The sequence below is a fragment of the Physeter macrocephalus genome, chromosome 1 (assembly GCF_002837175.3).
Source record: "Physeter macrocephalus isolate SW-GA chromosome 1, ASM283717v5, whole genome shotgun sequence".
Taxonomy (NCBI): domain Eukaryota; kingdom Metazoa; phylum Chordata; class Mammalia; order Artiodactyla; family Physeteridae; genus Physeter; species Physeter macrocephalus.
In genome coordinates this window covers 64,763,686-64,780,464 of record NC_041214.2, presented here as the reverse complement: position 1 = coordinate 64,780,464, position 16,779 = coordinate 64,763,686, and the positions used below count along the sequence as shown (strand labels likewise).

The 16,779-nt window shown below is 37.8% G+C and overlaps 1 long non-coding RNA gene across 1 annotated transcript; it reads right to left on the bottom strand.

Annotated features, from left to right (window-relative positions):
- Positions 1 to 941: 941 nt before the first annotated feature.
- LOC114486487 (uncharacterized) lies at positions 942 to 16,259 on the bottom strand. The gene is made up of 4 exons (XR_003680311.2): positions 16,139 to 16,259; positions 7,860 to 7,972; positions 6,030 to 6,150; positions 942 to 1,004 (listed from the first exon to the last, which is right to left on the bottom strand). It is a non-coding gene; the product is annotated as an uncharacterized lncRNA (long non-coding RNA).
- Between the last annotated feature and the right edge of the window lie 520 nt (positions 16,260 to 16,779).

Below are 16,779 nucleotides of genomic sequence, written 5' to 3'. Positions count from 1 at the left end.
GTAAAGTTTTGGTGTAGGAGCAATGTATAGTCATTCCAGAAAATTCAGAAAAAGCAGGTATGCATGTAAGGTGTATATATAGAGATATAAATATATATAGACATAGATAAAGATAGATTTAAAGAATAGGGTCATCCTGTACATGCATGTATTTTTAAACCAAACACTTTTCTTGGTGCTGAAAATTTTAGTAAATAATTTAATGGAACATCCAATTATATGCCCCTCATAATTAGAACAGTAGCAAACTGTAAGAAACCACCATAGCTTCACATGAGAATTGTTTTTGACTTTCGAAGAACTTCCTGCAACTTTCCAGCTACCTTATTTTTTTTTATTGTGGTAAAATATACATGACATAACATTTACCATTTTAACCACTTCTAAGTGTACAATTCAGTGCCATTAAGTACATTTACAATGTAGCGTAACCATCACTACTGTCCATTTCCAGAACTTTTCATCATCCTAAACAGAAACTTTGTACACTAAATTAAACAGTGACTTCCCATTCCTCCCTTTCCCTGGCGCTTGGTAACCTCTACTTGTACACATTGTTTGTAATTTTTTTCACTTAATTTTCCGATACCTTTAACTATTCTGCAACATAATTTTTAATGAATGCAAATATTCTGTTGATTATACCATAATTTATTTAACTGGGTTCCTGTGTTTAGATTTTTAGATTAAGCCCAATTCTAATTTTTCACTCTCAGAACAACACTACACTGAACTTTCTTGCCTTATTGTTCGTTAAGCAGTTTTTTTTTGTTTTTTTTTTCTTGCGGTACGCGGACCTCTCACTGTTGTGGCTTCTCCCGTTGCGGAGCACAGGCTCCGGACGCGCAGGCTCAGCGGCCATGGCTCACGAGCCCAGCCGCTCCGCGGCATGTGGGATCTTCCCGGACCGGGGCACGAACCTGCTTCCCCTGCATCGGCAGGCGGACTCTCAACCATTGCGCCACCAGGGAAGCCCCGTTAGGCAGTTTTTATCTTCTCAAACCCTGAGAGGATTCAGAATCAATCATGTTATTGCCACATTTAAGATGAAATACTAGGACAGTGAAACTACTCTGTATGATACCATAATGATGGATATATTATTATATATGTGTCCAAATCCATAGGATGGACAACACCAAGGATGAACTGTAATGTTAACTATGGACTTTGAGTGATTATGATGTATCGGTGGACATTCATCAGTTGTAATAAATGTACCACTCTGATGGGGGATGTTGATAATAGGAGAGGCTAGCATGTGTGAGGGTAGAAGGTATATAGGAAATTTCTGTACTTTCTCCTCAATTTTCCTGTAAGCCTAAAACTGCTCTAAAAAAATTATCTTAATTAAAAAAAAAAAAAGGAAATAGAGTTCAAAGAGAGATTCTGAGTGGTCCCGTGTCTCAGGGCTAGGGAGGGGAGAGCTGGGCCTGGCACCTAGGGCTTCTAAGTGTATGCCACTGTTCTAGCCTGTCTCAGTCTCGTCATTTCTCAGCTTAGCAGAGATGGCAGTTTGGACAGAATGGAGTATCAAGGGATAACATGTACGTGTGGAGATACAGCTGAACAGAGCTGCCAAGGCTGGGTTAAGTGGGAAGAGTGCAGGCTTGAGATAACATAGGCAGAGAAGTTGTGAAAGGCTCATGGCCAGCAAGTCAAACTGGGATACCACAAGTCAAAGCAAGGGCAGCTAGTGATAGGGCTGCAATGAGCTCTGAAGGCAGCTAGGATGTAAGGATGGGCAGCGCCCTGCTCCCCAGTCCACAAAATCCTCCATGTGAACTACTTGCCAGCATGGAATTCTTAGCATCTGGAGTCCACCCCTGTACTATGTGCCAATTTGATCATGAATACAGTAGTAATAATCCTATTTTGGGAACTGTTTTGAACAAATCTAACACCACACATATTTAGCCACAATAAGGTTAAGCGGGCTAGTTAAAATTCCAGTCTTCTTTGCTTTTTGGCCAAAATGATATTATCTTGGTGGGAAAAAACTGGTATTTAAAGCAGATTGTCTTTGACCTTCAAACAATAACTTTTATTATTACTTCATAAATACAATTTTTGTGTGGGGGGAAAAAAAAGTAAAATATTAGATCCACAGTGGAAAAATAACAAGAGACTCTTCAAAACACATAGTTTCTAACTTTTCAACCAGTTAATGCTGACTTTTAGTCATTTTTCATTTATATAATTTTGATTAATTTGGGCTTCCCTGAAACCAGAGACTGGGATGGGGACTTTTGAGCAGGGAGCTTACTTGCGAGGTCATCCTGGGAAGCAGAAGTGTGGGAGTTGGGAAAGAAGAAACGCCAATTAAATGCTTGTTAAGGAGTTGGTTTCTGCTGTGAGCAACTGTGGCTCACTACTGCTGAGTGTTTCTAAGGACCGAGTAGACCATGCCCTGGAATTGTCCCATCAGGGCACGGGAGGCTGGAGAGTTTGTCCATCAACTTCCAGCCCTACGGACTGAAGGTTCCACCCTCTTACTCTCTCCTTCCCTTGCACTTCTGGGCTCTAGGATCTGACTCAGCAGCTTCTGTGGCTGTGGAAAAAGCCCTGAGGCTCAAAACAGATCCTGCAAGTCTTGTACACTCAAGGTGGGCACAGGAAATACGTACATGGAACTGGCCAACTCAGTTGCCCTGAAGTCGAGTGGGCTGAGGGCGTGTGGTTCAGAGAGCACAAGTGTCTGTACATATTACTTTTTTTTTTTTTTTTGCGGTATGCGGGCCTCTCACTGTTGTGGCCTCTCCCGTTGCGGAGCACAGGCTCCGGACACGCAGGCTCAGCGGTCATGGCTCACGGGCCCAGCCGCTCTGCGGCACATGGGATCTTCCCGGACCGGGGCACGAACCTGCTTCCCCTGCATCGGCAGGCGGACTCTCAACCACTGCGCCACCAGGGAAGCCCTGTACATATTACTTTTGTACTTAAATCTCTTCATTTAAAAACAAAACCAGGACTTCCCTGGTGGCACAGTGGTTAAGAATCCGCCTGCCAATGCAGGGGACATGGGTTCGATCCCTCGTCAGGGAAGATCCCACATGCCGCAGAGCAACGAAGCTCGTGCGCCACAACTACTGAGCCTGTGTTCTAGAGCCTGTGAGCCACAACTACTGAGCCCGTGTGCCACAACTACTGAAGTCCACATGCCTAGAGCCCCTGCTCCGCAACAAGAGAAGCCACCGCAATGAGAAGCCTGCGCAGTATGACAAAGAGTAGCCCCCACTCACCGCAACCAGAGAAAGCCCACACGTAGCAATGAAGACCCAATGCAGCCAAAAATAAATAAATTAATTAAAATAAATAAATTAATTAAAACAAAACCAAACACAGACACACACACACACACACAGACCCCTACAACAAGGACAAAGCTTTTGTTTCCAGCTAGTGCAGAAAAGCAACTTAATATTTTATTTATTTATTTATTTATTTATTTTTGGATCTATTCTCCATTTATTCCATAACTAAATATTTACTGAGCACCTACAATGTGCCTGACCCTGTTCCGTTCCGTGTGATACAAGGGTGAATCAGATATGCATCGCTTAGTTTTACGTGGTGCCTAAGTTATTCCCTGAGTGGTGTCCTGATGGCCTGGAAGAGGTAATGCAACTTTCAAAAGTGACAGACACCTTGCAGAGAAACTGTCATGGCATGTGGAAATGACTCTCCAGTTCCACATGACAGGATTGTCAGGAAGAAGCTTCGCCACCCTTCCCTAGGCTAAGAGCCCAGACGTCCAGAGGGGTCCTCCTTAGACTTCAATCTCAAGTGCGTTTAATTTCAGATTTGTGTGACCCTGATCAGGCTCCTTCATCAAGTTGCAAGTTAATATTTCAAATGTTATATTAAATTTGGAATGTATAAGATGGCTATAATGAAAGAAATGGACAATAACAAGTGTTGACAAGAATGTGAGTAAACTGGAACCCTCATATATTGCTGGTGGGAATGCAAAATGATACAGCCACTTTAGAAAAGAGGTTGGCAGTTTCTTAACTTAAACTTACACTTCCAGTATGGCCACCCAGCAATTCCATTTCTAGTAAGAGGACTGAAAACATATCCTCACATGAAAGCTTTTTACGCAAATGTTCACAGCAGCATTATTCATAATAGGCAAAATGGAAACAACCTTAATGTCCATCATCTGATAATTGGATAAACAAAATGTAGCATATCTATACAATGGAATATTATTCAGCCATAAACGTAAGGAGGTACTGATACATGCTACAACAAGGCTAGACCTTGAAAATATGATGCTAAGTGAAAGAGGCCAATTACGAAAGGTCTACATATTGTATGATTCCATTAATATGAAATGTCCAGAATAGGTAAATTCACAGTATCATGCACAAAGATTCTGTGGCTAGAGACAAAAAGTAGGTTAGTTGTTGCCTGGGGCAAGAGGTAGGAATGGGTTTTAGAATAAGGCATCCCTGGATTCAACACTATGAGTTTTGAAATCTTGGGCATTGTATTTAAAAACTCCTGCCCTCAGTTTCCTCAGCTGAGGAAATAATAATGCCAACCTCCTGTGGAGATTCAACTGAGCAACTTAATAAGGTATTTGACACGAAACAAATTTAGTAATTGGTAATTATTATTATTATTATTGATAAAGAATACTGGGTGAAAAGAGCATAGGATAAGAGATACAAAGGCTAAAATACAGTAGAGAGTGGGCACAGAACCTTTGAGCAAGATCATCTGTGTTAATAATTTGATCATTTAAGGGATCAAGGACTGCTTTAACTGAATTCCAACTATCAATATGATAAAATGTGTTCAAAGAAGCATGGAGAAAAATTAAAATTAGTGTGGAGAACTAAGGGGAATATAAAGATAATTTCTAAACAGTTCTGATCTTAACAGGTGGAACTTCGGCCTTATACTTAAGACTTATATCAACAAGTAATTTTTTACCAAGCCTGCCCCTGGGCCAGCACTCACGCAGACATTATTTCATTTAGTCCACATGATAACACCAGAGGTAAGTGTTATTATCATCCCATTTTTCTAAATAAAAAAATGAATACTTAGGTAAATTAGAAAGAGAAAGACAATTACCATATATCACTTATATGTGGAATCTAAACTATGACACAAATGAACTTATCTGTGAAACAGAAACAGACTCACAGACATAGAGAACAGACTTGTGGTTGCCAAGGGGGAGGAGGAGCTGGGGAGGGAAGGGTTGGGAGTTTGGGGTTAGCAGATGCAAACGATTATATAGAGAATGGATAAACAACAAGGTCCTACCATATAGCACAGGGAACTATACTAAATATCTTGTGAGAAGCCATTATGGAAAAGAGTATGAAAAAGAATGTATACATATGTATAACTGAATCACTTTGCTGTACAGCAGAAATTAACACAACATATACTCTATGTATACTTCAATAAAATAAATTTTAAAAAACCAACAATGAATACTTAGAAGATTTAAAGTAACTTTCCAAAGGTTGTACAGCTAGGAAGTGGCGGTGTCACCATCCAAACCCAGGTCTATCTAAATCCGCATCACGCGCTTTACAAGGAAAGGAGGATGCCAAGAAGGAGGCAGAAATGAAGACAAAGGTGAATCTTGAGGAGGACTGGAGTTCAGATGTGGCCTTTCCTTTGAATGGCCTCATCCGGGACAGTGACTTTGCAAACCTCTAGGCTTTGTTCACATTGTGTTCACTGGGCAGGGCCTTCACTTACATAGAACACATTGTGAGTGGTGGAAGCCAGCTGCCTCCTCCACAGACTGCCAGGTGACTGTGTGTGGTGAGGCTGGAAGGCAGGAAAGCACTGGGACCAGAAGCTGGGGAATGTGATCAGGAGTGAATTAGAAATAAATGAAAGAGCAGACTGCAGCAGCCAGTTGAGGTAAGGAGCAGGAAAAGATGGGGGTTGGCATTGTGAGAAAAGGAAGGAAAGGGTAATTTTGGCTCTGTATACTTTAAGGAAGAGTAGCCTTGGGGAGCAAAATGTCCTACAAGTCCACAGGCTCAGAATACCTGGGAGGAGCTGGGAGTTCCACGAGGTGGGAGACAAGGAGAGGAAGGGAGAAGAAAGTCATAGTAGAACCTTGCCTACTTTGCAGTTTCACCAAAGACTGTTTCTGAGTTGTTGATTTTGCTGTAGATGGTGAAGTGGAAAAGAAAATAGGTTAGCAATTGGTCTTTTCAGGTAAAAAAGCAAGACTCAGGAAGTTTCGATGACTCAGTTATGAAAGTGATAATCGTTTTGAAGTGTAAAACATACAAGGGGAATTTTCTTTTTGTAGTTGTTTTTCTCACCATTTGTCCAAAAAAAGTTTGGAAAAGGGAGCATACATATCTCATTTATGGAAGATGTGATTTCTACCCACAAGTTAGCTCAGCAATAATGTGGTAGATTTCTCCTTTGATTTTGGATGCCTGGGCTTTAAATGTTTCAACAGACTTCTGGAGGCCATTCTCCTGTTACAGCCATCACAGTGCGGTCTGACATGTTTTCACCAAGTCACCAGGTAAATGAGTAGCAGATAGGACCAGTCTCGAAATCCCAGATATTAAGGTTCAGTCCCAATGAAAGTTATAATAATATTTTTAAATTATGATAAACCCAAAATCATATGTGAAAGTATTCAGAAATTCTAAATAACCTTTTAAAAAAGATTTTAAATGGAATGTAGATCAATTCAAAGACATTTGAGAAGATGTATTCATGGTAGTTTAAAATCTAATTATGCAGTTAATAGTGTATTAATAATTAGACATTCAAAAATGTATAGAGACATCACCCTTTACATACAGATTTCAAATCTAAGCTAGTGCCTCCAAGCCATCTGAAAGCCATCATGCTTTCCAGGTGCATGAAACATGCCACCAAGGTTGCGGGTTGATTGGAGTAAATATTTTTAAGGAGAAAAACTCTCTACTTCATTGTCGTAGAGTAATTGCACTAATATTTCCCATCTGAACAATGCCTAGACGTTTACACAGCAGTTTCACATGGATCTTACTTATCCCTCATAGTAAAATAGATATTAACATTATGCCTCTTTTATGGATTTTGGGATTGAACAGTAGAGTGAAATAAAGTGGTTTCCAAATATTTTGGCAGCCTAGCAAATTCTAATTAAGAAATCATATATATATAACCAATGGGCCGAAGGTATCCCTCACCGCACACTGCTAGGGCCAACCATACCCAGGAGGTTCTCTCATGCACAGTTTTAAGACCACCAGTGTAATTTGGGAAAAAAATGTGAGTTTTAAATTCAGACAAGCCTCATGTTGAAACCTGACTAAATAGATACAAGCTGAATATTCCTTTGGATGCATTATTTAACTCTCTAATTCTCGGTTTCCAATTTGTAAAGTGGAAATTATAATATTGTAGAGTTCCTTGCACTGTAAGTTCCTAGGCTTAAACTTGACCTATCTTTGTCTCCCTAAAGTGATTTGCTCCAAGTATTGAAAGAGCAACTTGGAGAATCTAGGTCTTCTGCTACCAAATCTATGGCATTTTCTACTCTATCATGTGATTACAGATTGTATTGTCAGTCGAGTTTGGAGGCCTTGACAGTGGCACAGTGTCCTCTTGCAAGGAAACATAGTAATGTGCACGTTCTGTTGTAGTGAGAGCAGCAGGGTGACAAATCAGTAGGCAACATTTAAAGCATGTGTTCTTAACCAGGTCTGAGACCCCTTGGATGAGCTCAAGAGCCGCATGAAGTCCCCTGAAAATTTTTAGATGTGTGCAGATGTGTATTTTTCTAGTGAGATGGTCCATAGCTTCAAATTATCAAAAGCATCCAAAATGTAAGAAAAGTTCAGAACCTGTGAACTCTGGTGTCATACCTTGATCATGGACTCTGCTGTTTCTTTTACAAGGAAAGCCAGAGGTTATCAGCTCTTCCAGTCTGTCAAACAGGGGCTCGTGATTCCCAAACATTAGTGAGCTTAAGAATCATCTGAAAATAATAAAAATATGACTGGGTATTAGATGATATTAGAGACTGTTATTTTTGTTAGGTGCTATTCAAGAAAACTTTTCAAATAATTTAATTAATTTTCAATTAATGAATTAGTTTTCAAATAATTTACTACCATAAATTGTTGCCACCATTCAAGGAAAAACGTCCTACCAAGTTCATTCAACGATGCACTCTTATTTTATAGAAAAAGAGATTGATAATATATTCAATACAGAACAAATTAAAAAGAAAAACTCTCGAGGGAAGAGATATGGGAACATATGTATATGTATAACTGATTCACTTTGTTGTAAAGCAGAAACTAACACACCATTGTAAAGCAATTATACTCCAAAAAAGATGTTTAAAAAAAAAAAAAGAAAAACTGTCTAAAGTTCACTGGACCTTTAACTAGCAGTCAGCTGGATGGGTCAGTAACTATTTCCAGAACAAGTTTTAATTTCATTAAAGTCCATCAGAAAAGTGCTTAAGAATGTTATTATGAATGTAAGTATTTTTGCAGAAGGTGGCTATGAATTACATTATGCAAATATGTCTGTCTCTGACCTGGTTTGAGACAAGTTTTCTTTCTGATGTGATAGTGGCATTGTTGTTCTGCCCCTGCCTTTTTTTTAAACTAAGATTTTTGTAGTATTTATTGAAAGGAACAGGTGTTTGTTCCCAAAAGTTACTGTAAATTTAAAATGAGAATGAGAAAAATCACAAGAGATTGGAATTACATATTTTACTTTTTATTTTGATTATTAATTTCTATTTTATTATTTTCCAGCTTTATTGAGATATAATAGATATATAACATTGTGTAAGTTTAAAGTATATAATGTGATGATTTGATACATAAGTTTATATTGTGAAATGACTACCACAAAAGGTTAGTTAAAACCTCTGTCATCTCTTATAATTACCTTTTTTTGTGTGTGTGGTGAGAACCTTTAAGATTTACTCTATTAACAACTTTCAAGTATATAACACAGTATTGTTATAGTCACCATTTTGTGCATTAGATCCCCAGAACTTATTCATTTTATAACTGGAAGTTTATACCCTTTGACCAGCATCTCCCCATTTCCTCACCCCGCAGCCCCTGGCAACCATCATTCTACTCTCTGTTTCTGTGAGTTTGCCTTTTTTAGATTCCACACATACATGAGATCATATAGCATTTGTCTTTCTCTATCTGACATATTTCACTTAGCAAAATGCCCTCAAGGCCCATCCAAGTTGTCACGAATGACAGGATTTCCGTCTTTCTTATGGCTGAATGATACTCCATTTTTCTTTATCCATTCATCTGAAGATGGACACTTATCTTGATTATTGTGCAATGAACACAGAAGTGCAGAAATTTCATTTTCTTTAATCATATTGTTATTTTTTGTTTTGTTTTGTTTTTTGCTATTGAGTTGCATGAGTTTCTTATATATTGGGTTGGCCAAAAAGTTCGTTCATTCCATAACATCTCATGGAAAAACCCAAATGAACTTTTGGGCCAACCCAATATTTTGGATATTAACCCCTTATCAGATAGATAGTTTGCAAATATTTTCTCCCACTCCATAAGTTTCCTTTTCATTTTGTTGATCATTTCCTTTGCTGTGCAGAAGCTTTTTAGTGTGATGTAGTCCTATTTGTTTATTTTTGCTCTTTCTGCTTGTGCTTATGATGTTATATCCAAAAATCGTTGCCAAGATCAATGCCAAGTAGCTTTTTCTCTATATTTTTTTTCTAGGAGTTTTATGATTTCAGGCCTATGTTTAGGTCTTTAATTCATTTTGAGTTAATTTTTGTGAGTAGTATAGGATAGGGTCCAATTTCATTCTTTTGCATGTGATATCCAGTTTTTCCGGCATCACTTATTGAAAAGACTATCATTTTCCCATTCTTGATTCTGTTTCATAGGTCTGTGTGGCTGTTTTTATGACAGTACCTATTGTTTTAATTAATAAAGCTTAGTAATATAGTTTGAAATCAGGAAGTGTGATGCCTCCAGCTTTGTTCTTTCTCAAGACTGCTTTGGCTATTCAGGGTCTTTTGTTGTTCCATTTAAATTTTAGGATTTTATTTTCAATTTCTATAAAAAATGTCATTGGAATTTTGATGGGGGTTGCAATGAACCTATAGATGACTTTGAGTAGTATGGACATTTTACCAATATTAATTCTTCTGATGCATGAACACAGGATATCTTTCCATTTAGTTGTGTCTTCTTCAATTTCTTTCATTAAAGTCAATAGTGTTCAGTGTTCAGATCTTTCATCTACTTGGTTAAACTTATTTCTAAGTATTTTATTGTCTTTGACACTATTGTAAATGGGATTATTTTATTTCTTTTTCAGATATTTTCAGGTATCAATGCTAGAAACACAATTGATTTCTGTATGTTCATTTTTTATCCTACAATTTTTGTATCCTGCAATTTTACTGAATTTGTTGATTAGTTCTAACACGTTTTTTGGTGGAGTCCTTAGGACTTTCTATATATAAGATTATATCATCTTCAACAGAGACAATTTTGCTTCTTCCTTTTAGGTTTGGATGCCTTCTATTTCTTTTTCTTGCCTAATTGCTCTGTACTATGTTGAATAGGAGTGGTAAGAGTGGGCACACTTGTCCTGATCCTGATCTTAGAGGAAAAGTTTTCAAATATTCACTGTTGAATATGATGTTAACTGTGGGCTTGTCATATTTGGCATTTATTATGTTGGGGTATGTTCCTTCTATACCTAATTTGCTGAGAGTTTTTATCATAAAAGAATGTTGTATTTTGTCAAGTGCTTTTTCTTCATCTATTGAGATGATCATATGATTTTTATCCTTCATTTTGTTAATGTTGTGTATCACGTTTATTGATTTGGGTATGTTGAACCATCTTTGCATTCCAGGGGTATGGTATGATCATGGTATGATGGTATGATTGTTTTAATGGGCTGTTGAGTATGGTTTGCTAATACCAGCAAACTGAACTTTTGCATTTATATATGTCAAGAATATTGGTCTGTAGTTTTCTTTTCTTGTGGTGCCCTTATCTGGCTTTGGAATCAGAGTAATTATGTAAAATGAGTTTGAGTGTTCTCCCCTCAGTTTTTTGGAAGGGTTTGAAAAGGACTGCTATTAATTCTTCCTTAAAAGTTAGGTAGAATTCACCAGTGAAACAATTGGGCCCTGGACTTTTCTTTGTTGGGAGGTTTTTGATTATGGACTCAATCTCCTTAATCATATTGATCTCTTCAGATTTTCTTGTTCATGAATTAATCTTGTATGTTTCTAGGGATTTATCAATTTCTTCTAGGTTATTCAATTTGTTATACTCCTCCCCTTTTTTTATAATAAACTTAAAATTTTACAATAGTTTTAGATTTACCAAAAAGTTGTAAAGATAGTACATAGTTCTTATATACCCCATACCAAGTTTCCCCTATTGTGAACATCTTATATTATTCTGATACCTTTATCACAACTAAAGAACGAATATCCACACATTACCATTAACTAAACAACACACTTTATTAAAATTTTACTAGTGCTTTTCTCATTATATCTTGTCAGGTGTGCATTCTAGCAATAAGACTTATCACTGATCATGTTAACCTTGATTACTTGGCCAAGGCAGTGTTTCCTGTTTGCTAAATTTCTCTACTGTAAAGTTACTTTTGCCCCCTTTCATATTTTATGCTTTGGAAGCACATCACTAAGCTCAACCCACACTCAAATCCCCACCTCCTTTTTTTGAGATACATATTGAAATATTTAGAGGTGAAATGAAATGAAATGATGTCAAAGATTTGTTTTAAAATATTTTAGCAAAGAAAAAAAAGCATGGGGGAGGGGCAGAGAGATAAGTAACTATGGTAATATACTGTTGACTGTAGAAGCTGGTGATATATGTACTAGAAGTTGCAAAGAATTCCATGCAACTTTTCTGGGCCTTTTTCACTGAGAGATCACCAACGGCATCTATAAATGTCTAGAACCTCTGTCCAACCAGCTTTAGGATACTATTTCTTTTCTTCATAAACTGGAGTCTGTCCTGAATTCCTTCCACCCCTCTCAGCTTTTCTGACATCTGTACATTTAACCTAAGTTTCATTATGTTCATTTTGAAGTTGGATTTTGTCTCATGTTGATATGGACTGAATGTTTGGGTTTACTGCCCCAAAGATTCCTATGTTGAAACCCTAATCTGCAAGGTGATGGGATCTTTGGGAGGTGATTAAGTCATAAGGGCAGAGCTCTCATGATTGAGATTAGTGCCCTTTATAGACGAGACCCCAGAAAGCTAGCTTGCCCTTTCTGTCATTTGAGGACACAAATGAGAAGATGGCTCTCTATGAGGAAGCAGACCCTGACTCTGCCAGCACTTGGATATTGGACTTTTCAGACTCTAAAACTGTCAGAAATAAATTTCCGTTTTTATAAGCCAACTAATCTATGGTATTTTGTTATAGCAGCCCAAACAGACTAAGATACTTACAGAGGTATAATCAATACTCATTATTCCTTTGGTCTAAGCAAAGACCTTACCCATCAAAGATGCTCAGTAAATACTTGGGAATGGGAAAAAAAATCATCTGGAAGGGTGTTTGTTTAAAAGTGAAGATTCCTGAGCCTTGCTCCCTCAATATTCTGGGAATCTACATGTTAATTAAGCCCTACTTCTCTTTTTGATACAAGTGCCCATGGACCACGGTTTTAGAAACAATGCCTAAATTATAAAAGCAGGGACCATTTTGATGATCCCTGTATTCAATACACATTTTTGATGAATAGACATATTAAGTGAATGAATCTATACTTTGTGAATGGATGCAAAAGGTGGATCCACAACTGATTTTTATTATAAGCTTTTGACATAGTCATAGCCATGGGACTCTTGGTTTGTTCTCAGAGTCAACTAGTCACGTAAAATCTAACAAATATAAAAATGTTGACACCTAAAGGGCTCAAAAGACTTGTCCAAATTTTTCTATATTCAAAGGGCCAGTTCTGTCCACCTTTATCAGCTACTTCTTTACACTGATTTATTGATTAATCTTATAAGCACCACTTTATTGCAGGCATTATGCTAGGTACTAGAGAAATAGAGCTGAACAAGACAAGTTGCTTGTGTTCAACAGCTGAATGGTGGAAAAGAAAACCAACAAAACACAATATAGTATCTTAAGTGTTATAAGAGAGATAACACATATTCCAGTATAGACCACACAAGTCATCCATGTAATTGCACAAATCTCTATTAAATTAGAGATTTCTATTTTAATAGAAAAAATTAAAATTTTAAATTAGAGAATCTCTATTAGATTAAATCTCTATTAAATCTCTAGAGAGGTTTGGCCTCTTCCTTCTTTGGCCAAGTGACCAAAACAATTCCTCATTCCTTGTTTTGTCTCCTGGGTTCTCTGCCTTAAAGAACCCACTTGAGCAAACTTCTGGGCTCCATTTTTGGCACTTCTTCCTCCACTAGAGGCAATATCAGGCATGGCACACCCACTCCTTTAGCTTGGAGATCTCAGGCAGCCCACACATTAAGGGAAATATGATTAGTTGTGTACTTTACAGTTTCTTTTAGATAAAAAGCACAGCACAGGTGGATGGTATCTGGGGTGCAATATGGTATAGTAAAAGGAACAGTGGATCAGAATCTCAGGGAAAACAATAACAGTAAATACAGCCTTTTTTTTTTTTTTTTAAACACAAAGCCTTTAGTTCCCAAAGCTTTTTCCTGTGTTAACTCTGTGACATTGAGCAAGTCACATACTGTCTCTGGACCTTGGTTTCCTTATCTATAAAATGAGAGGGTTGGACTCGTTATCTCAAAGGTTCCTTCCAGCTTTAAAAGTCTGATAGAAACGTTTATGTACCTTATGACTTCATGTAAAGATCCAGCTGGGCTACTTCTCCCCTCTCCCAGCTCCGGGCTAACCTGTGGTTCTACACCATTCAAATATATGGACATGAACTAAAAAGCTGAAAATTATTTTGTGTATGGTGGGGTAAGGGAGGCTTAGAATCTAAAATTAAACAGGATACAGTTCTGTAGAAAAGTTCTGTAGAAAAAGTGGGAACTAATTGAGATAGCCAGCAGGAAGCAACATACCACAGGCTTTTGACATGGTCCAGACAGGCCCTGGTGGTCAGAATAGATGTCCTTTTATCATTTCTATTAAAGTATGTTTGGTCATTGACCAGACATGTATGGAATGCTAACTGTTGCAAGACACTAGGTTAGGTCCTAAAAATATTAAGGAAAAATCAAGCTGGAAACTCCATTATTCGGCTAGAATATAATTCAACTTAAAACTGCTTTAGGATTTAAGAAAATCAAGCACTTCCAAAAAAATTATAAACAAACTTTTACAGTAAATATTGAAAGCTTACAGCTGCATATTAAAATTTCTATACATGTTTGTTGCCAGAAATTTCTCAAAAAATGAAAACAGAAAATGCTGTTTTGAAAGGGCTTGCCAAATTTTTAGTAAAAATAGTTTTCTGTATTTGGGGAAAGTGTAATACTGGTATTTTAGATCAAGTGTTGTGTTTGTCTTTTAGATTAAAAGGTGCTAGATAATTAGGAAAATTGCTCTGAACCCATTTAATCCAAAAAAGATATAGTCACTTGGCATTATTATTCCGAGGTAACTAGGTTAAAAAAAAAATCTATCTATCTATCTGGAACAAGAAATGAGAACTATAAAACAACTGTATTATTTTTCTTTTTTATTTTGGGATTTGATCTCAGGCAGTTCAACTCCAGGGACCATGCTCTTCACCTCAGATCATACTATATGGAACACAGTATATGGAATTTCAGCCTCCTAAACACTTTGAGGTCCATCATGGAAAGGGAAGGAAGAAAGGGTAAGAGAGAAAACCAACTGGAAAAGAAGAAAGAATGCCACCAAAGGGCAGATATGGGGTTTCTGTGAGGCTAAAAACAGTGGTAATATTAGCAAAGGCTACCAGGAAGCTCAAAGGATAGGGTGTGTAGTTGGACAATAAGAAGTTGGAGTTTTATTCTCTAAGGCAGAGCTGTTTAAGATGATGATAAATTTCTGATTGGATCCCTAGGAGTAAGTTTAACTGCCTGGAGAGATAAAAGTGATTCTAGTGAAGAAGGTCCAAGAATTGTGAATCTATTTAGATAAATCTGTGACATGAATATTGATATCTCTTAGTAATGTGGTCTGAGAATGTGGTATCCATAATTGCTGCCTTTTGGAAATTATGAAACCTTGTGCCTTGTAGCCTGGTCAAATTTTATCAATTTCCTATGGCAGATTTGTGTATTCTTGGGTTATTGGTGTTGTTTTGCTTTGCTTTTACACACTCTGATTCTAATAAGGCAATTTAAATATTTATTCTTATTGTGATATGTTTGTGCTTACACCTGATACATTATTCTTTGGTTGAAAGCAACAGCATAAACCAACTCTGGTTAACATGAACGAAAGGTAAAGATATTGAGGTCAGAGAATTGATTGTATGGCTGGAAGGATGTGCTAGGCTTTAGTTTCCAAAATTACTGCAACAATTTCTTCTGTCCTACATGCTTTTCTACAATGTGACTTAGACACTCCTCCCATCAAAAGGTGGGATGTTTGTGTCTTCCTCTTGAATCTGCGTAGATTTGTGACAATGGTGGAAATGAAGTCACATGACTGCTGACGCTAGGCAGTCATGACGCTAGAGCTTCTGTCTGGTTCTCATGGGACACTTGTTCTTGTAACTCAGCCACCATGCCATAAAGAAGCCTCAGCAGCCCGTGGAGAGACCAACGTGGAGAGGAACCAAACCTTCCAGCCACCAGCCTTGGTGGCTTCAGCGCATAGCCCAGGACCAAATCTGCTAGGTACATGAGTGAGCCATTTCAGAAATGGGTTCTTCAGCCGTAGCTGATGCTCTGTGGAGCAAATGAAACTTCCCCATCAAACCCTGCCCAGATTACAGATGTGTGAGCAAAAGGAAGAACTTGTTTTATTCACTAAGTTTTGAGGTGGTTTGTTACACAGCAATAGATAACTAGCACAGAGACCACGCTTGGAAATGGATTGGAAAAAGGCAACTTCTGAGAAATAGGAAGGAGGAAAGGACTATAGTAAACACCTTATGGGTAGGGCACCACAATTGGAATGAATGGTCACTAACCATTTTCAGTCTGTTGCCATTCTTCTCAACTTCCAGGTTTCTGTGAAGGGGCCTTCTACTGATCTGATTTCAGACACCTATCACCCTTTGGATACCAATGGGCAGAAAACCCAAGGAACAGCTCCAATATCTGTAACCAAGGGGAAAGAGACAATTATTCAAAAGGAAATATGGATACAGGAAGTTGAATTAGTTTTTTTTTTTTTTTAAAATCACAGCTGTGGCAAATTACCACAAACTTAGTGGCTTTAAACAGCACAAATTTATTATCTTACAGTCTGGAGGTATGAAATCAAAAGGGGTCTTACTGGGCTAAAATTATGGTGTCTGCAGGGCCACATTCCTTTCTGATGGCTCTAGAGGGGAACCCATTTCTTTGCCTTTCCAGCTTCTAGAGCCTGCCCATATTCCTTGGCTTCTGGCCCCCTTCCTTCATTTTCAAAGCCAGCAATGTTGCACTTCTCTGTGTCTTTCTTCCATTTCATCTCTTCCTCTAATTTTGATTCCTCTTCCGCCTCCCTCTTTCACTGTTAAAGACCTCTGGGATTATAGAGGGCCCACTTTGCTTAATTCAGGATAATCTCCCCATCTCAAATTCCTTAATTTAAGCACACATGCAAAGACCCTCTTGCCATGTAAGG